General features: G+C 39.4%; 1 protein-coding gene across 2 annotated transcripts in view; it reads right to left on the bottom strand.

Moving 5' to 3' along the window:
- LOC107072909 (rhombotin-1) overlaps positions 1-22,121 on the bottom strand; it is a 64,312-nt gene that overhangs the window by 10,070 nt on the left and 32,121 nt on the right. Inside the window, exon 1 of one of the 2 annotated variants that reach the window (XM_015333224.2) lies at positions 11,598-11,991. The exons of the other annotated variant lie outside the window; for it this stretch is intronic. The gene's annotated coding sequence lies outside the window, so the exon portion shown is untranslated. Of the gene's footprint in view, positions 1-11,597; positions 11,992-22,121 lie in introns of those variants that run through there. 2 annotated transcript variants of the gene reach the window in all.

Genomic DNA, 22,121 nt, shown 5'->3' with positions numbered 1-22,121 from the left:
ATCCGTGGTGAACATACTACACCTACGGTTGGCCGTGGTCGTTCAACAACTCGATATTGTAGCCTTCCTGTTACTCCTCACTCCTCCTTTTCCTCCCTACCTCTTATATTTAGCTCTCTCTCTCTCTCTCTCTCTCCCGGTTGTTCGTTCGCGCACGTTTCATTACACGTCACTAGGATTGAATTTTTTCCTACCCAGGTAGCCCCTTTGTAAAGATTCCCCTTTACGATTGGTTAATCAACTTTACTTAGAACAATATCGTAACGTTGCTTACATTATTTTTTTTTTAAACGCATCTCTGCGAAAGCAAAAAATGAAACAACATTTGAAATGAATTGATGTTTGATTTGTGAAATGATTATTTTGTTCGAATTAATCAAAACGAAGGAGAAAAAAAGAAAGACAGATAGAGATAGAGAGTAAATATGAGAAACGATACAAGCATAAACGAAGGAACGGTCATATGAGAAAAAAGTAACTACGATATCCGATCGGTAAAATGTATAGGACTTTTTATTCGGTCAATATAAGAGAAGAGGGGCACCCTTCCGAGATTATGAAACTGCCCTAACAGCAATATGGGAGCACCTATAGCCACCCCCTTCTTACTCCTGAACGTTTTCCACTACTACTACTACTACTACTACAACTACTACTACTATTACTTTCCATCCCCCATTCGCCACTCGGCCAAAACTCCGGACTATCCGTCGCGAGATATCCTGTCCAGCCGGACAGGGCTGGCGGGTGGTTTAATAAAAATGTCAAATATAAAGTAGCCGGCGGGGTCGGACATTTAAGAAATAAATAAATGTAAAAGAAGAAAATGGTTGGGGAGATGGAAGAAGAAGAAGAAGAAGAAGAAGAAGAAGTAGAAGAAGAAGAAGACCGAAATGGAGTGGAATGCAAAGTAATACGCGACTGCACGGGATAGAGAGGAACGAAAAAAGATAAAAAGGGAATTTGACGGAATCCCCTCTTCTCTCTCTCTCTCTCTCCCTCTCTCTCTGTCTCTTTCTTTTTAACTCGTTGGAAGACACGTGTGCTAGTGGACGACGTCCCGCGTATAATATTTCTATCTAGGTTAGGGGTAAAAGGATAAAAAGAAATAGAAGATTTTAGTACGTCCAACCCCTCCAACATGCGTATACTGAAATGCAGTGTACGCTTTTCAATTTCATGGACATTTTTTCGAAGAACACTCTTCGTTCGACCTTTACCCTTTTTTCAACTCGAAAATCGTGCGGTGAATTGGATAAAGGGAAAATGGAAACAAAGATAGGACTCGCAAATGATACACTCTCTATGGTTATTAATAATAGTTCAAGTGTTGTTGTTAGTTTAAACTTTAAGTTGTACATTATATAGATTTTTTTTTCTTTTTTTTTTCAATAAAATATTTCACTCAACGATCGAGAAGTTTCGTTGACACGACAAAAAACAAAATTCATTTGCCTATAAGAGAAAAAGAGATAGAAAGAGAGAGAGAGAGAGAGAGAAAGGTGATGGGACAGTGAGCACCATTGCAATTTCGGGGTTTAATAATGATCCCAGCCGACGACTCGAGACTGCCTCCCGTGTCATTATACTATGAAGTGGAGAGGCTGCTAATTAGTCATTAGCGGAGGAAAAAGACAGCAAGCAACGGGTGCTGTGTAGGACGGGCAGCAACCCCATCCGTGTCGTCGTCGTCGTCGTCGTCGTCGTCCTCGTCCTCGTCGTCGTAGTACAGGTAGTAGTAGTAGATATAGGCAAACTCGAGCAAACAGGGTGTAGCTTCTAGCCTACGTCTAATTGGACCCCGGCGACGTAAGTTTTACTAATTGAGACCTGGCATGTAACTATCAGCGGTCCACGAGAAGAGCTTCACTACACTATTTTATCATATCAAATTAATCTTTTATTATATAATGATATCTTATATACACGATCAAAAACATACCTTTTTTTTGTTTCTATTCTTTCAATTCGATAATGTTTATATTATTAATTACGTTGCTAGTGAAATGTTTTAGTTAATCGATATCAACCGAAACATGCAAAGTGTATATTTGGTATAGGGGTGGGGTCCCATTCCCAAAGCCGAAAATAAGAATGCACGCGATAAAGCTCTCGACGTCGCGCATACCCAAGAAAGTACAAGTTACCTTACTCACAAATGTATGCAGTTTCTACCTTAATAGGTGGAATGGGGTTGGAGGGCTGTGGTGCGGGTGGTAGGGAATTGAAGGTAAAAAGGGGGTTACGAAGGGAGATATCAACGTGTATACCTTGCGGTCGAAAAGTTATTAGTTTCACTCGAGTAAGCGTGGAGCAGTTTACAAGCTATGACTAATTGGACCTCGGTAACGTACCTGCAAGTTCCGCTAATTGAGGCGGCCAGTTCGCTAACTACCAGAAGGGCTTTCGAAAATATAGGTATTCAACAGAAGAATACGGATTCCGAAATCGATCCGAACCGATATACGGTTACTCGATTCCCGTCGATTATAATTCGGAAAATTCATTAAATCCAATAAAGCATCTACGTCCACGTTAATTAGACTCCATTCAATAATATCGTGTGGTTGTAAGACGTTTCGAGTGAATTTCTTTTTTTTTTTTAAATGAGAAAGTAGAAGAAGAAGAAGAAGAAGAAGAAGAAACCTCGTGAAGATCATCGGGAAACGTGAAACCTCTCTTTCGCAATTAACTCTCCTCAGTAACGAAATTGCGACAGTCCTATATCTACAGATTAGTATGCGTATATATGTATGTATTCATGTACGTGTGTAAGAACCTTTAGTTGGAAGAGACATACAAGTTTGAACGGACGCATAACGAGCCCACCAGGGAACGACGAAGAGACGAGAGTAAAGAAGAGAGTTAAGAGGAAGGATAGTAGAAGATAGAGTATAAGACGAGAAGAAAAGGGAGAAAGTAAAGTGAGTGAGTGAGTGAGTGAGTGAGTAAGATAGAGAGAGAAAGAGAGAGAGGAGAGTGGTAGGCAGCGCCAAATTTTAATTTCACCCCTAACAAGGGAAAGCACGGAGGAGGGTGCTCCTCAGCCCCTTCAGGACCACGGGATTCCATCCTTCAGGATCATTATATCGCCAATTAGAAGATAGCGGAGCTCGCCGGCGCCTAACAAGCTTCCTGGGGAGACAGACCTTCTCCCGATTCGAGCAAGTGCTATATACGCGACTCGACGTAGTATACAACATCTTTGTGAGTCCGGGTACCCACCGTGCCTTCAGCCACTGCAAAATGTAACAGCTGGAACTCCTTGACTTGTCGAAGTCATTCCTTCGTTTCTTTGCCAAACGAAACATTGTACAAAAATAGAAAGAACGAAAAAGAGAAAAAGAATGAACATGCTTGATTCATAGAAAAAAAAGAAGAAAAAAAAGTATAGTAATAATAATTAAAAACTATAAAAATTAAAAAATTAACAAATCAATTTTTGGCTTACGGTCCTCGAAAGACCAGACCTCGCAATTGGCTACGTTCAACGTATATAATTTCCTAAGTTACGTTTCTTGATCGAAAGATCTTCAGGGTAGGATGATCAGTCCTACGCCAATTAAAAACTATAGCAAAGTTTATTTATTTTGTTGTCACGACACAAGATATTACATTGGTCGTTGATGATACGGTCAGAGAATCGGATCCGGGATTCTTCTTGTTCCGTTGGTACCGCAAAGCGAGAAGAACATGCGCGAGCAAAAGAGAAAAAGAAAGAAAGAAAGAGAGAGAGAAGGCTCCTTCATCTGGGATCCAATTAACGATAGGCGAACCAAACTCCGAGCGAGCAGCCAGTTAAAAATTAGCTCCGCGCTCCTGCCGCCATCTTGGTGATCTCTCTCTCTCTCTCTTTCTCTCTCTCTCTCCCTTTGCTTTCCTTCTACTCTCTTTCATCCCCCTCCTTTTCCTTTAGCTTCAAGCAGAGAGAACGGGCATGTTATGTCCAGCACGCGGATATTACAACCACCCACACCAACCCTTATCCGCTAGACAACTACTACTACTACTACTACTACTAGTACTATTACTGCTATTATTGCGACTACTATCTAACGTTTAGAACTTATGAGTACGAACTAAGGGATATATACGATGGGTTTCAATTTAAACTTATTTTTATTGCTCGCGTGCTTCTTCGACCCTTCTTTTTTTTTTCTTTTTTTTCTTTTTTTACAAATCTTTTCAAAATTACGACACCTCAGCTCACGTTATTGGAGTAAACAAACGAGACAGGATTGCTGATAAACCGAGAACACTTCTACTTCTAATTACTGATCTATCCTTTCGATAAATTGAAGAAACTTAAACTAGAGCAAGAAAAACAAGAAAGAGTAAACCGAAGAAACTAAATAAACCGTATGAGCTTCTTCTAGAACGAGAAAGAAGAAGGAAGAAATAATGGGGAAGAGAGAGAGAGAGAGAGAGAGGACAGGGGCAGAGGAGGCAGGGGCAGGGGCAGGGGCAGGGGCAGGAAAGCAGGGGGTGACGGAAATTCAATTTAAACTTATTTTTGTTCATACAATATCTGAATGGTAAATCTAAATACGAGAGAGAATAAAATATCAAATTGCTTCTGCCAAGCAAGAGACTGGACTACTACACCCTCCTTCCCCCTCCTCCCCCGCCCCCTCCCTACCCTTCTCCTCTACTCAATCTCCGCCCAATTTCTATATACGAGAGGGAGAAGGTAAACCTACATTGCGTATACATTTGTATGTGTGAGAATCGGGTATCGTTTACACGAAATAAAGAAGTGGAACGCGTGTGCGCGTGACCCATAGTAGCGGAGGCCCGACAGGGGTTGGTTGGTCATTGAAAATTGGAAAATGTTCTTGGTCATAAATTAAGTCTGACGGTTTAGCGATACTCGCAAAATATCAGCTCGTTCTCTCTCTCTCTCTCTCTCTCTCTCTCTTTCTTTCTATCTATCTATCTATCTATCTTTCTTTGTCCATTTCTTCAGTACTTTTCCAAGCCAGTTTCTTTTCTCTGAACAAACGACAGATTACAATATACGAATGGTTGGCTAGTTCTTCTCTTACATTGTCATTTGGCATTTGAACGTAAAATTGTATAATACGTGATACGTTATCTCAATAAAAAAAAAAAATAAAAAAAAGTATAATAAAAGATGAAAAAACATTTCAACGTTATACAAAATACTAGAGCGAGCATAATCATTACAGCGAGCAAAGAAAAAAGCAGGGGATACCGTTTAAAAGGAAAAAAAAAAAATCGTTTATAAAATGTTGAACCACCGAAAATCTCCATGAGTCGTGAATGGACGCATTAAATAAAATGAAAAGGGAAAACGGAAAACAATTTTAGTCGGTGTAATATACATACCACGCCACACTAACTTTGGCAAACAAGAAGACTGGGTAGGTAAATCGAGCAAATAAGGTTGTAAACCTTGTGGTGTGTGGTCATTATGGGTTTTATGCAAGCGCCCGTTGCAAAAACACGAAAAATTAACGAGACGACCGGGGTCTCGTCTCGTCGTTTTCTCAGTCAGTCACGAAGGCATGCCGCGATATCGTACCTAACCGTAGTTAGTGGAAAAAATCAAAGGGCTGATGTTACCTCAAAAGAAGCGCGGCTTATGGTTCTCGACTTCGATCATAACAAACAGACAAAAAAAAAAAGAAAAAAGAAAAAAAAGAAAAAAGGAAAAAAAAGGGAACTAGGAGGAGGCAAAAGGTTGAAAAGAAATTTCTGCGCTTGCTTTTCTGTTCTCGTCGTCATCGTCGTCGTCGTCGTCGTCGTCGTCATCGTCGAGTAAAATCGACGCAACCGGCCGCGATACACTTTTCCTGCTAGGCAATATTCATAAATCACCCTCCAGCAGCAACCTCGACCCCTCGCGCCTCGTGTCTCCCTCCACCCTTTCTCTTTCTCTCTCTCTCTCTCTATATATATATATATACGCTTAGAATAAGCATCCCTTCCCTTTGGGCAAAAAGGATGCAGCGATGAGGTCAACTTCCTTCTTCCTTCCTTTTCTTTTTCTTTTCCCTCCCTCTCCAATAAAAAAGAGAAGAAGAGGTGGAGGAAGTGGAAAAACGAAGGCTCACCAAGAGAGAAAGAGAGGAGAAAGCAAAGCTGAAGAGAATCCGTAGTATGGGGGTAGCAAACGGGGGTGGTGGTCTCAGATTCTATTAAGATCTCAGTAAGTCTTGTTACACGGAGAGGCCATGCCGCAAATCTCGCAATAAAACAGCCACCAGTATAACACAGATTCGACCATCCACCAACTCTACCACCACAGGCGTCCTCCTCCTCCTCCTCCTCCTCCTCTTATATTCTTCCCTTTCCCTTTTCTCTCTCTCTCTCTCTCTCTCTCTCTCTCTCTCACGCATATACACTCTCTTTTTCTTTAATACAACTCCAGTAGGTGGGTAGTGAAAAGACATCCACGTCGACAGCACTTTTCGCTTTTTTCGAATTCTATCCCCTTTTTCAGTATATTCTTACTCTCTTTTTCTTTTCTTTTCTTAAACGATTTACAACTTTTCTCTCTTTGTACTTTGTATTTTTTTCCCCGTTAGAATTGGTAATAAATGAACCAACCGGTTTTGTGTGGAATAAATTTAATACCCAGACGCGCGTAAGGTCTTAGAATTTATTTAGTTTTTTTCTTTTCTTTTCTTTTCTTCTTTTTAAATGAGCGTAAAGGTAAAGGGACTAATGATGATAATCGTTAAGTGGTACTAAACATTAATGTACATCCAGGTAATATCGATATCGCGTATCTAGCACATTTTAGAGTGTCTGAGAGCAACTACTACGAGGATATCAGCGTGTCATAAAACGAGTCGTAAGCGTCTACGAACCAACAGACACCTGACACAGCATGCTGCTGCTACTGCTGCTTCTGCTTCTGCTGGTGCTGGTGCTGCTACTGCTGCGTAATAGATAACAAAAAAAAAAAAAAGAAAAAAGAGTCAACCTAATATTCTCGATCCCTCGATCCTCGACAAGTCTACTTACTTGATTTCTTTCCAATTTTAATCAGTTAACTGAGTTTGACGAGTATATATATACACCCTATAGTAGCGCGTAGTACCTAAAAGGTTAAGCAACACACCAGCGATTAACTAATAACCTAATTAACTCTTTTCTACCAATCTGTCGAATGTCCATAATGGACAAATTACAATATACGAAATTGAAAAGTTAACGAAAGTATATCAACTTAAAATGTTAAAAACGTCGTTCAAAAAGTATCTTTATCCAAGGGACGACGCGTCGTGGCATACAACTTTCAACTGATATCAGAAAGAAGAAAGACAAGTAACAGGATAGAAGTAAAGTAGGTGAAGGAGATATAGACGAAGGAAAACGGACTTGGAGTTAGAGAAAGGAGTAGTAGGAGAGAGGGGGTGGAAGATGGACGTAAGAGAACGATCTCGCAGTCGAGGGGCCAAAATCAATCAAAACATTAATTGAAAGAGCCCGGGAGACAATGGAACCCAGCCGACTAAGGCGGTAGCTTGGTAGATTGCTATAGCTAGGTGTATGGATGGTCTTGATAATCGAAAGATATCTCTTAGTGGCCAATAGCCAATGCCCTTCAGTAGTACTTACTTACTTACCTACCTATGAACTTAGCTAACACCGCTAAAAAAAAGGAAACTTTTCACTAAGAAAAAGATGGCATCTGCGAAAGGGATCGGGATTTCAAATCGGGAAAATCAACGTGAGCGTGAACAAAACACGTTCGAAAACTATTGGATCCTTTTATTTATCCCTGAATGAAACGATCAACCGTGATCGTTCATATGATCAAGAGATTGTCAATTAAAACTTGATGAGAAATATTCTTTTCTAAGATTTGAAATGATTATTAGATTATTATCGTCTTAAAATGTTGAAAGGATAATTAAATTGAACGTTATTCTTAAAGTTTCCAAAAGTCTTCTCCTAAATTATTTCAAATTAGCAGAAGGAACAGAAAGAGTATGGGTGACGTACTTGAAATATAATATTATAGAAGATATCTGTGAGAGAAGAATAAGAATAAGAATAAGAATAAGAAGAAGAATAATTTAAACTCTATCTCCTTCTCGCTCAGTCTCGGTGTCTTAGTTCTAATTACACCTTTTTCAGATAAATAATGAAATTATAAATTGGAATTTAAGATGGGATAATTAGACGGGGGACCAATACGCGGAGAATAATGGGGCCGACGCCCAGAGAGCTAGACCTGCCACCTGGCGGAATGCCCAAGAACTTTTTTGGGGGTATAGGGACTATATCATCGTGTCATAAAAGCAATGCCCGAAAAGAAGAAAAGGAAAGAAGGAGAGGTGACCTTAACGAAAGTTTTAGACCCTCCCACTCTCATACATACGCATACAGATACATGCACATACATGCACATAGAAAGAAAGAAAGAAAGGCTTTCAAATAGGCGACTTTTCGCAGTAGGGATATTGGCGACATGGTGAATCTAGGGGAAAGAAAATGGGAGAAGGGTCAATTCGTAAGGCACGCATTCTCTGCAGCTACGATCAGCGTAAGAGGATTATATTTGACGTTTTTCGATCAGGCAAAGTGCCTCTTTTATTGAGAGTTCGCCATGGAATTACGAGTAATACTCGCTCTCTGTGTGTCTGGGTGGTACGGGTCTTATTAAATCGTTTGCCATGAAAGTAGTGAGGTACCCTCAGTCTCCTCTCTCACCCAGAAGAAAAAAAAACTGTCAAAGGTTTCGAGATATCAATTCTCGATAGTATATATCGTTACTGAATCAATTTTCAAATACGAAAGAACGAATATAGAACACAGTTCAACGAGTAATTAATCCGATCGGTAAAATATATCCAACTATTTCTCTCTTTATCCATTACATAGCAACGAAAAAAAAAATAAATAAATAAATAAAAAAAAAACAGAAGAAGAAATCTGTATTTTGTTTCCTTTTTTTTTTTTTTTTATTTCGTCCATTATTGCAAACGATAGATAAATAAAATACATCTTTCCACTTGCCTATCTTTGTCTTCCAACCCAACGAATCATACAAATTTCCATTCCTTTGATTACGTCGAATCGCGAGAGGAGCTTACACGCTAAAGCTCACCACCACCACCATCATAACCATCAACATCACAGTTACCAATACAGTCGTTCATCGAGAGTCAGGGTCATACTTCCGTTTTTAGCCGCGGGAGTTAATTAACCGCACCGAATTGTCGGGTATTAAATAAACGTTTTGGATTTACAAACTCTTCTCTCTCTCTCTCTCTCTCTCTTTCTCTTTCTCTTTCTCTTTTTTTGCTCCCACGCGTATAAACAATTTATTTTTATAACGATTTATTCAGCGGGACAGTGATAGCTGTGTTATATACATGCAATACTTCCTGCCTATCTTAAAGCCCCTTCCTGGCCCTCCTGCCCCTTATACCCCTCGATGCCGGCAATGGGCCGCCTCTCTCTGACTTCAAACGAAATAATTAAGCCATTCTCTTTAGGCGAACGGCTAACGAGCCCGCCAGTGCTGAAGCTAGTGCCAATTATCGAAATCCAAACGGACGGATACACTCGCATCCATTCTGCAGGGACGCTCGAACCCCTCGAAATAGGGCTCTCCTCCTTCTCCTCCTCCTCCTCCTCCTTTTCCACCTCCTTCTCTTTTCCCTCCTTTTACTCCTCATCTTCTCCTCTTCTTCCTCTTTCACTTCTATATCCATTCTGATCACCCTGCTGATTAGGACGGTCGAGGAAGGGAAAGGTGCTCTCCTGCTTGCCGAGTTCTGCGATATTCGTGGGGGGAGAATAGATTGTCGATAAATATATATTTCTAAATTGGACGACTGATTTTTTATTTTTTAGATAGAGAGTATCATTTTTTTTTTTTCTAATAAAATAACATGAAATCAAAAAATATTATGCATACAATAATATTGTGCAACTTATCATCAAAAAAAAAAAAAAGGCAAGAAATTTTCTGGACAATCTAATATATCCTTGATAACCATTTTCCCGCTGAGTTTTGTATTTTTCACATTTTTTTATAATGCATACCACAAAACACGTATTTCCCTTTACTCGTCGATTTAACATGTGTCCATAGACATAGATATACAAAAATGTCATTTAACTTACACAATTAGTGGTAATACTAATTACAATATTTTACAAACTTAATTAAGTGAGTGAGTATGCTAATCGAACGATAATACACCAAAAAAAAAAAAAAAAATAGAAGTATGTATCAGAAAAGTTGAGAAGGCGCGAAGAATGTTAAGTTAAAATATGAGACTCGGCATTATGTGTAAGAAAATGCCGAGTCTGGGAAGTTGATACGTGGCATTCTACGGGGTGCGGATTAAAGTCGGTTCTAAGGAATCCGTATCTGTAACGGCAACCGTACGAACGCGAACGTCTTAAGTGGAAGCTGTAATTGGAGCGAGCGCTGACTGAGTTGGAGGAGACACGTTGAGCGAACTCAGGAAAGAGATATATACATATACATACATATATATATATATATATATATATATATATATATATATATACTCATACTACAAAAAGAGAGAAAGGGAAGTTCCACAATCACGAAATCGCTGTAAAAGGCGAAGCACGTCGAAGACTCGTACTTGGTTAAACTCGACTTGACGTTTCGATGGTCGATGAAGTCACGAAAGGCTCGTTGTTCCTTCAAGTCACAGAATACTAGGTAGAGTTCTTGGTCCTCCTTTCCACCCAATCCTTCTCTCACCTCCCCTTTCTCTAACTCTTCTTCAAGTTCCTAGTCTCTATCTCTATCTCTCTTTCTTTCTACCTCTACCTCTACCGGGGCAGCACCCCCTCGACATATCCTCGTAAACAGTCGTTTCTCCGGTTACCGGCATGCGCGCGTCGCTAATGAAATTACTCCGCGCGATACATTACCCGTGGACGCTTAATTACTTTCAGAGAAATCCACCGACGAAGGGAGAACGAAGGAACGCAACTTTCGTCGTTACGGGAACCTCCCTCCCTACTCCTCCATCCTTTAACTCTCCCACTCTCTCCTTCTTCCTTTTCAGCACCGATACGATCGCGCGACATAATTGCTTTTCTTTCTTCGTTATTCGATTAAAGTCCTCCTACACCCCCACTCCCCCCCACCCCGACCCACACCCCTGTCCTATCCCATCCCTCTTTCGATTAAACGATAATTAAATATACAAACGACAGCAATTAAATTGAAAGAAAAAGAAAGATAGGGATAACCACAGGATTCTCTCTTTTTTAGGGTTCTTGACCCCGACAGATACAACGTGTCGCGGACAGTAGTAGGCTTGCTTGCTTGCTTGCTTGCTTGCTTGCTTGCACACTCTTCTTATCGCTAAAAAATGCAAACGAGAATTGCGACCGGAAGGGAACCGATATCATTGTCAAGTATTTGCGTATATGTGTACAATACCTACAATCGGTACGATCGAAGGAAGGAAGGAAGAAAGGAAAATTCTATGTAAACTCGTAACGACAACGATCTACGAGAAATATCGATCCTTAATAACGTAAATATTGTATTGTATAAGGAGCTATCGTGAAAACAAAAAAAAAATGAAAATATGTTAAATGTAAAATCTAAGATTATTTACCTGGCAACGAGATTCACGTTTACGAAAGAATCCTTTAATCGGATCTCTTTCTTTATTTTTTAGGCTCCTCCTGGCACGTGCCACTGCATCTTTGCAAAGATCGAATATCAATTCTTCAAAACATCTCACAGTTCGATACAAATATTATTTTGTCAGACTTTGTCAAGTTGCACGAAAGTTTATAATAATTTCTTCTATAATTAATAAATAACAGAATGTAAATGTTCACACAAATAAGATTTGAAAAATGATAACGATAAACGAATTAACAAATGATCAGAGAGAACAAACTCGGTGTAAACGACGCGTGTAACTGTAGAGAAACGAGCGAAGCTCCTATCAGGAGGATGGTCGGTTGTAAACTGCTGGAGTACCGCGTGCGGCCACGGCACGGCACGGCACGGCACGCCACCGACGGTGATAAATCCCCACTACCGTTTCCTTCCTCCCCCGATTCGATTCAACGTCGTTATCCCTCCGGTTACTACGACTAAAACGAGCAGTACTTGCTCCCACTCTACCACCATTTTCACCCACCACGAGTATTTCTCTCCCACCGCGTTCTACTCCTTTTGTCCCTCCGTTCAACCCCCACTACGGAGTTTCTATATTATTTCTCTTTACTGTTCACACAGTATCTTGCCGCACGATTTACCTCCCGCTCGAGCGAACCACTTTTTTCGTGTGATATGGGATAACCTCCTCCTCCTCCTCCTCGTATACTTATTGTTATTTACTCATGCCGATTAACACAACGACATATTCCAAAGATTTTTAAATAACTCTAGAAACTTTTCAAACCTTATTCCTACAAATACTACTCCCCAGATACCTGGGAAGTATCATCAGCGTATAATCAGCAAATTATACTTTCAATGTAAATAACGAAATCGTAATCCAATCAAATACAATGTTTATCAATTAAAATCACCTTTAAATTCTGATAAAATAAAAGAACTATCTAAAAAATAATACATGATGTTTAGATGTAGTAAAGATCAAGTTTCGCGAGTAAAAATCGTGCGGGAGAAAATCAAGCCTCGTAACGCACGCACGTATCGAAACTAGGGGAGAGATCGGAGAAGTATCGTGCTCGAAAGGGATGGTTATCCCCACTTCTGTTGGCAAAGCCCCCACCTAGCGAATATACTCCCCGTCGGTTTTCCCGCAAGGCCACACCTCCCATTACAAAAATTACACTGCTCGCTGATTTAGTGTTGTGCGACGTTCCGTCGAGAGGGGGAGAAACGAGCGGAGGGGTTTACTGTTCGAGTAAAAGAGAGAATGAGAGAGATGGATAGATAGATAGAGGGTGGCGTGGCGCGGTCCGGCACAAGGATACGAACCTAAGTAATGAAAGGGTTGCTCTCTCTCTCTGCTGGCTTCGAGAATCACGGAATCATTCGCCAGATTAAATTAGAAAGGCTATGACCTTTTCTCTCTCTCTCTCTCTCTCTCTCTCTCTCTCTTTCTCTCTTTCAATTTTTTTCTCTATCCTTTAACGCGTCCGGATTCGTTCGACAAAATGGATTAGGGCCAAGTTTATAGTTAACAGCCATATACCAATATTACCCTTTGGATATATACTTTCTTTTAATTACCCAGTGATTTATGACAATGAGCTGATTAGATTGAGAATTCAAAAGGTGGATTTCGCATGTGCGAAATAACTGGCTTCGACAAAGAACAAGCCCCTCTATTATCTATCTATCTTTTTATCTTTCCGTCCATCTATCCATCTATCTATCTATCTATCTATCTATCTATCTATCTATCTATCTATCCGTCTCTATCCTTTTTCCCAACCCCTTATACGTTCAAACTCTCTTTCTTTCTCTCTTTCTCTCTCTTCAGCCTCCACGGCCTTCTTATTGGATTGCCTTGTCACATTTTTATTTCATAGCCGCTCGCTTTCCGCATCGCGTTCTCGACGTTAATATCGACGAAACTTTCATTTCGCGGAAGTGCAACGTTATAAATTTCGAATGCGCTTTAATGTAAGTGGACTGCTCCAACGGTGCTGGTGGTGGAAAAGGAAGAGAGAACGAGAAGGGTAAGAGGAAAGGGAAAAGGATGAAGAGGGGGTTGAAGGAAGGAGGAGGAGGAGGAAAAGGAGGAGGGTTGAGAGAGGGTAGGTTGCGAAATAGAGAACGTCGCGTTTGCCGCTAGTCGAGTAGAGTGAATAGAACCAAGTACCAAGGGGGGTGTCTCTCACAGACTTGGCCAACTTTTTAAACGCACCAACTTTGACTTTGTTTCACGAATTCGTTCGACCATTCAAAAATAGAGAGAGAGAGAGAGAGAGAGAGAGAGAGAGAGAAAGAAAGAAGGAAAGACATTTTCCTACCTATATATATATAACCTTTAATGCGATCGCCATTCCGTTCCTTCGTTCAATATTTTTTATGAAGGAAACAAAATTTGAAAAAACGATTAGGAAGAATAAAAAATGTCTTAACCAAGGGTTAGAGTATAATATAGATTCGTGATAACTAGCACTTATATTCTTATATAAAAAAAATAAAAAATATAAAATAAAATAAAATGAAACAAAGTAGAAAGTTAACAAACAAACAAAAAAGAAAAAGAAGGGAATAACATTGGAGAGAGAATGAAGTGGCACTGATAAAACGATTCGATCGACAAAGTAGATAAATAATCAGCTAGAGATGGGTAAACACCGAAGTGAGATGGACGAAAGTAAAGAGAAATAATGGAAAGGGATGACAGAATGAGGAGAATGAGTGAGTGAGTAAGTGAGTGAGTGAGTGAGTGAGTGAGTAAGTGAGCGAGTGGGTGAGAAAGAAAGAATGAAAAAAGAGAGAGAAAGAGAGAGAGAGAGAAAAGGCGCGTCGGGGTTGAAAGAGTGGAGAGTAAAGCGAAGGAAAGAGGGGAAGAGAGGACTAATCACTTCTAGGGACTTTAATGGAGGTTTTCTGTACGCCGTCTACTTTGTCCACGACTTATACTACTATGGACCGCTCGGAAGGAGATTGTGCCGTGGAAAAAGCAGGCAAAGAGAGTAGCGTTACGTGCATTAAACTAAACGGCACTTCGGCTCCTTTTTCTCTTTCTATTCTTCCCTTCTACCCTCTCTCTCTCTCTCTCTCTTTCTCTTCATTCTCTTTATCCACCAACAAGAAGTTTTCCGAGCGATACCGATCGAAACGGATATCGAAATAAATTCCAACCATTCTGAAACAGTCTCATCGCCAATTGTTCCGATTTTACGACACGCAGAGGCCTTCCTTTTTCTTCTTCTTCTTCTTCTTTTAACAAACTTTGCCGCTTCGATTCTCAATCGATTTTCATTTCCGTTTCTTATGATATCCTTTTAAATTACGTTTCCAGAGACATTAAACGAATTACATGAAATAATCAGATGTAATCTCTCAAATAGCGATTTCTTTTCATGATATTTAGATTATCGTCGATGCGCATTTTATCTTTCATTGAAATATTATATTATAACGAGTTAAGAGGTAAACGTTGTTGAGAAAATATGTTGATTTATTATTCATAAAGTTGATGTATTGGACATCGAGTAAGAGAACAGACAAGAGTAGAAAGTTTGGGTTGATGCCTCAGGCATCACCTTGCACGAAACTGTTGCTCGTCCAGGATTGCTCGATGTTACTTTCTCTTTTCCTGGATAGTAACAGTGGACCGGAGAGGAAAAATGACTGTCAAGGATAAGAGGAAGATGGTTCCTGTATATATGTATAGGAGTCACTTGCTGTTGTGGTCTTCCAACCCTTCTCAAAAAGCCGCCTACTTCTCTCCTACCGGTGCTAAACATCCACCGTTTTCCTATACTAAACAACGTTTCAACCGCATTCACTCAAGCAAACCCACCCCCACCCATAAGTCCATTCTTGCCTGCCTGCCTGCCTGCCAAGTTGCCTGCTTGCCTGCCTGTCTGTCTTCCTGCCTGTCTTTCTCTATATCTGTCTGTCTGTCTGTCTGTCTGTCTGTCTGTCTGCCTATCTATTTACTTGCTTGCTTGCTTGCTTGCTTATTTCTTCTATCTCTCTTAAACTTTCTTCTTCTTTTCTCTTTATAATGTACATATAAAAATATCAAGATAGGAGAGATACTCTCTTTTATCTTAACCTTCGAAATGTGGTTACCTTTTGTATTAGCAAGATTAATGCGTGTAAATCAGTATTTATTTTTCATATATTCTCTCTCTCTCTTTCTCTGGTATAAATATTAAATAGCTAATATAAGTGATAAGAAAAAAAAATGATATTAGAAGATTTATTAGATGACCCACCAAGAGAAGAAAAAAATGCAAAGAGTAAAATAATGAAAAAGCTCTTCGCTTTTGAAACAACTTCTTGATGCTAAAAAAAAAAAAAAAAAAGAAAAGGACCGTTAAAAGAAATTCGTATGAAAAAAATTCTCTGTTCAATGTTCGTTTTTTTCAAATCGAAGTAAGTATCGGTCCTATATTCTTATTATTATTATTACTATTATTATTATTATTATTATTATTATTATTATTATTGTGCATACACGCGAACGAAGCTTTTCGTGGCTTAGATCGAAGAAAAAGCGCCATGACATTTTGTGGATTTTGAAAGGACGCGCGGAGCGGATTCGAAACGGTACAGTAGTACACACAGTGCGGTACGACGGTACCATGCTATCGATATTAGCAGCATGGCACAGATACTAAGAGCTTTTCTGGTAGAGCAGGGATCCATTAGCCGACTCGACTGTCTTCCGAGTCCATTACAAGATGAGCCGCCATCCTCCTCAGTGACCTACCCTCCTTTCCCAACTTACCCAACGATACATTACGATCTATGTACGTAGTAGAACACTGACACGTGTTTTATAGTGTGTGCTACGCCCTCCCTCATACACCTACACAAACACACCCACATGCACGCACGCACTCACGCACGCTTGTCCCACACTTTTTCTTCTTCTTTCTTTCTTTTCATCCACATTTCTTACCCAATACGTGTTAGTACGTTTTAAAGGAACCTTCACGAAAATTACCAACCACAAATAACGACCACCACACGTCCGATCCGATCAGTGTCCAAATTATGAGACGATATTGTCGTTAAAACACGTACAAATCATACAAATACGATATGTGTCCTATTAGGTAACGTATTGCTTTGTTATCTATCAACGACCTAATGCAATTACGAACCACTCGCAATTTCTTTTTCCTTCTTGGAAAACAACTGACCGATCCCGATCTTCTACAAGTTACCAACAAACCATACACACATTTTCTATATACATATATATATATATATACCTTTTTATGTATATAACTTTTCCTGTGTAAGTACATACGGCAAAGAGAAGAATAAAACTGTCGGATACTCCACAATCAAAGATTGTTCAAAACGATAGATAAGAAACATCGTAAAAATAATGATTTCTTTTTTATCTGAACAGTACTGTAATAAAAAGCACGTTTTTTTTATTGTATTTAAAGACTTTGCGTAAAAAAAACGTCTCTACTATGGGGGGGGGGGGAAGGTAGAACGGAAGAAGAAAAATAGAAAAAGGGCCATAGGAAGGAAAAAGTCTAGGACAGGAAGGAAAGGTACATCCGAATACTTAAACTAAGAGTACGGCTAGTGCGACGTTCCTTGATTTATTCACTTCGTGAATCTTTTACTTTCTTCTTGGGCTCCTCCGGTGAGAACGGAGCTAGTAGGTCCTTCGAAACCGATGTATAGACACCTACACACATATATACACACACACACACACTTTTTCTGTCTTTATATTCGTAGTGCTATCCTTTCATTCGGCACACCCTCGTATATTCCCACTCGATCTTCAAGAGACTAGGTTTCTTACCAGTGGCAGATTAAGTGTAAGCGTAAGGCCCCGGGAATTATTGAAGGGCTCTCGAAATTTTCAAAATTTCTTTTTATTTATTCTTCGTGTCCTACAACAATGAGTTTAAACTCGTTCGTACTTTTATCTAAGTTCAATTAGAAGACTCCGAAATTTGTAAATCTTGAGGCACCTTACTTGGTTTGGTCCATTACTGTTTCTTACATATACCAAGTGATCAAAATTGCAAGAAACGATCTACGTAGAGTTGATTACTCTGACGAAAGTAAAAGAAATGAAATGAAAAAGGGAAGGTAAGAATTGAAAGAAAATTTTGTCGAGGTGGATCAATGACAGGCCGCCGATAAGGTATGATAATGAATAAATTGCTCGCGCGAGCAAGACAGAACGAGACAAAACGAAGGAGAAAGAGAGAAAGAGAGATTGTAAGCAGAGAACGATAACTCGATGTAGAGAAGGAGTATAGGCAGGAACGTGGGGTGCTTCGATATTGCTCTACGAACAAACCCCCTCCGTTTCTATATTATTGTCCCCAAACCCTTTTGGATTTCAACTAGCGAGTGCCTCGAGTAACTCGCGAACCCTACACTGATGAAAAGCTACTAAATCAGCTCAGATTAATACAACTGTTAACCATTTTACTTTCTTTTATATAAAATAGTTAATACTATATATATATATATATATAATATAAGTTAAGTCAAATAACTGAGCAAAAATGTAATTGAAAATTCTGACGCAATTCTAATGCAACCCTTAATTAATCCATAATAATATTCTTACGTACTTTGTATTATTTAGATTATCTATATATGTGGCAATTTGTAGAATATTGAAGACAAATCATTAAAAATAATTGATTTGTTTGTTTAACGAAAAGAAGTTAACTTGTTAGAATAATGAATTGTTTGTCTTGTTCATATCGTTAATAGGAAACTCGTTAGAAAGGTCTTTCACTTGTTTGGTAGACTTTAGTGAGAGAGTTTCATAGCCATCGTCATTTGAAGACCATTCGAAAAGGATATGAGCGAAATGCCTACCCGCGCCATTCGTCGTCGATAATTGCCTTATTGACATTAATAAAACGAGCCGGATACCGAAGGGTTTGTCATCGGCTTCGCGATCTATGCCATTTCCTCCCTTACTCACACTCTTTCTAATACAAGCTGCTTTATAATTCTCCAACGATCCCAATATGGTTCAGTTAAATTAAATTATGAAAATGCGAAAGACTTTTTCTTGTCGTGATCAAATGCTTCCTCCTATCTTTATCTCTCTTTTTTTTTTATATTTTTTAATCATTTAAAAAAAAAAAAAAAAACATTCAAGAGCAATGGACATAAATAATATAAGAAAATTTGTGGAATTAGGACAAAGGGAAAAGGATGAAAGGTCCTGGTCAAAGATATACCTACATCCGGGCGTGATTATTTTGCGCCTGAACAAACTTTCACGAAATCGATGTATGGATAACAACGTCGTTTAACGGATGTGACGTATCGAGAATGGCCTTGCTAGTAGAGCAACCGGCCAGGACAGATAAATCATTGCTTATCTTCCATATGTATGCATGTATCTATGTATTCTATCTATGTATATATATATGTGTGTGTATCTATCTTCGGAAAAACTGTTTATCCGAAAGAACACGTTTTTCGAATCAACAAGAAATTTCCAACACTCTTCTTCTGCTAGGCGCTGGAATGATCAATATTTCCAAGAATACTTTTACTTTACTTTATATCCCCCGACATATTTATATTTCTATTGGATACATTTATTTATCAAAGTTTTCACAGGATACAATTTTCTTTCATAAGGAATCAAAAAAAAAAAAAAAGAAAAAAGAAAAAAAGAAAACAAAATGATAGAGAGAAAGCTGAAACGTTTTAAATGACGATAGGTATCATCATTTGGAAATATACGCGATCAAAATCACGTGTGTGTATGGTAAAGGAAGCTAGGAATATTACATATCAACTGAAAAAGAGAGAATGGGGAGAGATCGTCGTGTATCTCACAACACAGCACAACACAACACAACACAACACAACACAACACGGACACATATACGTGTTCCACGTTTCTGTGGTATATTTGCTTCCAGATGATTGCGCTCGTTGAGTAAGGTGGATAATAAAGATTCCTTCGGAGGGTTAGAAGAGAAGAGCTAGCAACGCGATCGGTAATGAAATTCGAGAAAGGGAGATAGATAGTCCTTCCTTTCCTTTACGAACGCGACTATCGAAATTAATCTCTACGAATAAACCTGTAATATATTAACTTTTAATCCTTTATTAATTAAATCGTGTAACGAACACGTTCAAACATATCTAAAAACAAATCTAAACATAATTAAATGGATTCTCTGCACACCCACCTGCGTCGATTCTACGACAAAGGAACAGAGTTGATGAGATTGAACAAAAAACTTACTTAATAAATACACTTCATTAATAAATTATTTTAATATTGACGTTGATTCTTTGAACACCTGTCGATTCGATGTAAGGAGTTGAGGTTTGAAAAAAAAAAAAAAAGAAAAATCAATGTAAAAAGGAAAAAGAAAAAGAAAGTATATAATAAAAGAAGAAAAAGATAAAAGCTATAAAATCATAGAATAGTTTTTCGAAAGGACACATAGAAAAGAATGTAGTAGGTGTAATCGTGTAAGGGTGAGTTTTCTCGTAAGATATCACAAGGCACGATCTCTAGATCACGCTTGAAAGGATCTCCCTGATCGGTTTGCTAGCCCGCTTCCTTCCCTTAGAACGAAAACGATCTTCTCCCGTGCGTTTCGCATTACTCCTCGATCGCGTTTGCTTCCAGACGGTTTCCCCGCCTCGAATAAGGCAGATAATAAAGGTCCCTCACTCGTTCGCAACCAAGCAAGTAAGCAAGAAAGCAAGTAAGCAACGAGGGAGAATGGAAAACGCAAAGCAAAACGAGAACCAAAATGATAGAAAGAGAAAAATAAAAAAAGAACAAAAGTGAGAGGGAGAGAGAGAGAGAGAGAGATGGTAGACTGTAAAGAGTCCCCCCCCCCCATCGTGTAGAAATAAATATATATTATTTATAATAAGAATATATCAATCCTTTACGAAGGACAACAACATTTGTAACGCAACTATGTGCGTAAATTATTATAAATAATTAAATTATTATATATTTAAAATATATTTATTTCTACGCAAAATAAAGAGTGAAAAAGAGAGACAAGGAAAGAGAAAGTGAACTAGAAAGAAAGAGAGAGAGAGAGAGAGAAATAGAGAAAGAGAAATAGTAAAGTGGAAAGAGAAATGAAGGAAGAGGTGAAGGAAAGAGAGTAAGTAGTGTAGGGGGAGAAGCTTTTCGAGTAAGAGAGAGAGAGAGAGGGTGAGAGAGGGGGAGAGTAGCGATATTTCACGGGTTTCGCGTGCGGGCGAACTTTAATAATATTCGTTCCATCGGGTATGGCCGGCCTCATATTAAGTCGGTCCGTCCTAGCGAGAAGAGGACGCGATCCGGATGTGACGAGAGAGAGAGAGAGAGAGAGAAAGAGGGAAAGAAGAGTAGCGTAACCGGGGAAAGCAGAATGAGACGTGTAATAAAGTGAGTTTTTAATTTCCACCGGTGCCGGCGGTTGGCCCCGAAGGGGTGTACGAAGGGGTGTACGAAGGCTCAGCAGCCCCTTGGCCACCCCCAGAGCTCGTGGCCTGTCGGCTAGTATTACTAGATAAATCACCCAACAGGCAATAACCTCCTCCCTACACCTCTTCCTCCTTCTCCTCCTCATCTACGTCTCCACGTTCGCGGTAAAAAGTTTGCGTCCAGCTCGGTATCTTTAGTGGGGTAATGCTGCTGCTGCTGCTGCTACTGCTGCTGCTACTGCTGCTGCTCCTGCTGGAGGCTTCGGTTGCCAAGCCAAAGAGATTCAATTCGAATAGGATATCAAAATAGAACCTTTTTTCTTTCTTTTATACGGATACATTTTTTAATATTATTTAGAATGATTTTCATGTTTTTTTTTCTTTCTATTAAACCCGGTATATAGAATCAAACGTAAAACGTATACGTAGGTACATATGGACCAAGAATCTCTAAGCTGGTTTGGTTCCATTAGAAAAGAGAAGGTAAAAGCAAAAAGAGACTCACTCCTCCATGGGTCCCATTCATGTCAAGCTAGTCAGCTACCGAACGTTCCTTTAAGCCTTACTATTTCTTTCTCTCTCAATGAACGACTACAACGTCAAAATCTACGAGCCAATATTTGTACGCCAGGGGCGAACACGTGTTTCTCGGTAGAAAGAAAACGGAGTATGGGGGTTTAGATTGGAAGGAGAGAGAGAGAGAGAGAGAGAGAGAGAGAGAAAAAGAGGGACAAAGTTCATGTGGTTGTCGTGTCCTGTTGGTCTTCGTCGCGATGTTGTATTGAAAATGTACCCGTAAAATTTCAACAGGATATCTGAGAAGCAAAGCTCCCTCTCCTCCCCTACCCCACCCTAAAGAAAATCCCTCTGGGATAACCTAAGAAAATACAAGGAGCCTTTCGAACTCTACCACCACCAGAGTTCTAGGTACCCACTACAACCAAATTAATGTCCTTGGATTACGGAAGTGAACCGCTGGGAAAAATTCCAGTGTCGTGTTGGCTGGCTGGTTGGTAGGTTGGTTGGTTTGGTAGAAACCCCATATCCGTTCTGTTTCGAT

This window comes from Polistes dominula, unplaced genomic scaffold (assembly GCF_049000335.1).
Source record: "Polistes dominula isolate Pdom_NZ unplaced genomic scaffold, Pdom_raw_medaka contig_11, whole genome shotgun sequence".
NCBI classification, from domain to species: Eukaryota; Metazoa; Arthropoda; class Insecta; order Hymenoptera; family Vespidae; genus Polistes; species Polistes dominula.
The sequence above is the reverse complement of the archived record's forward strand: the minus strand, read 5'-3'. Positions and strand labels throughout refer to the sequence as shown.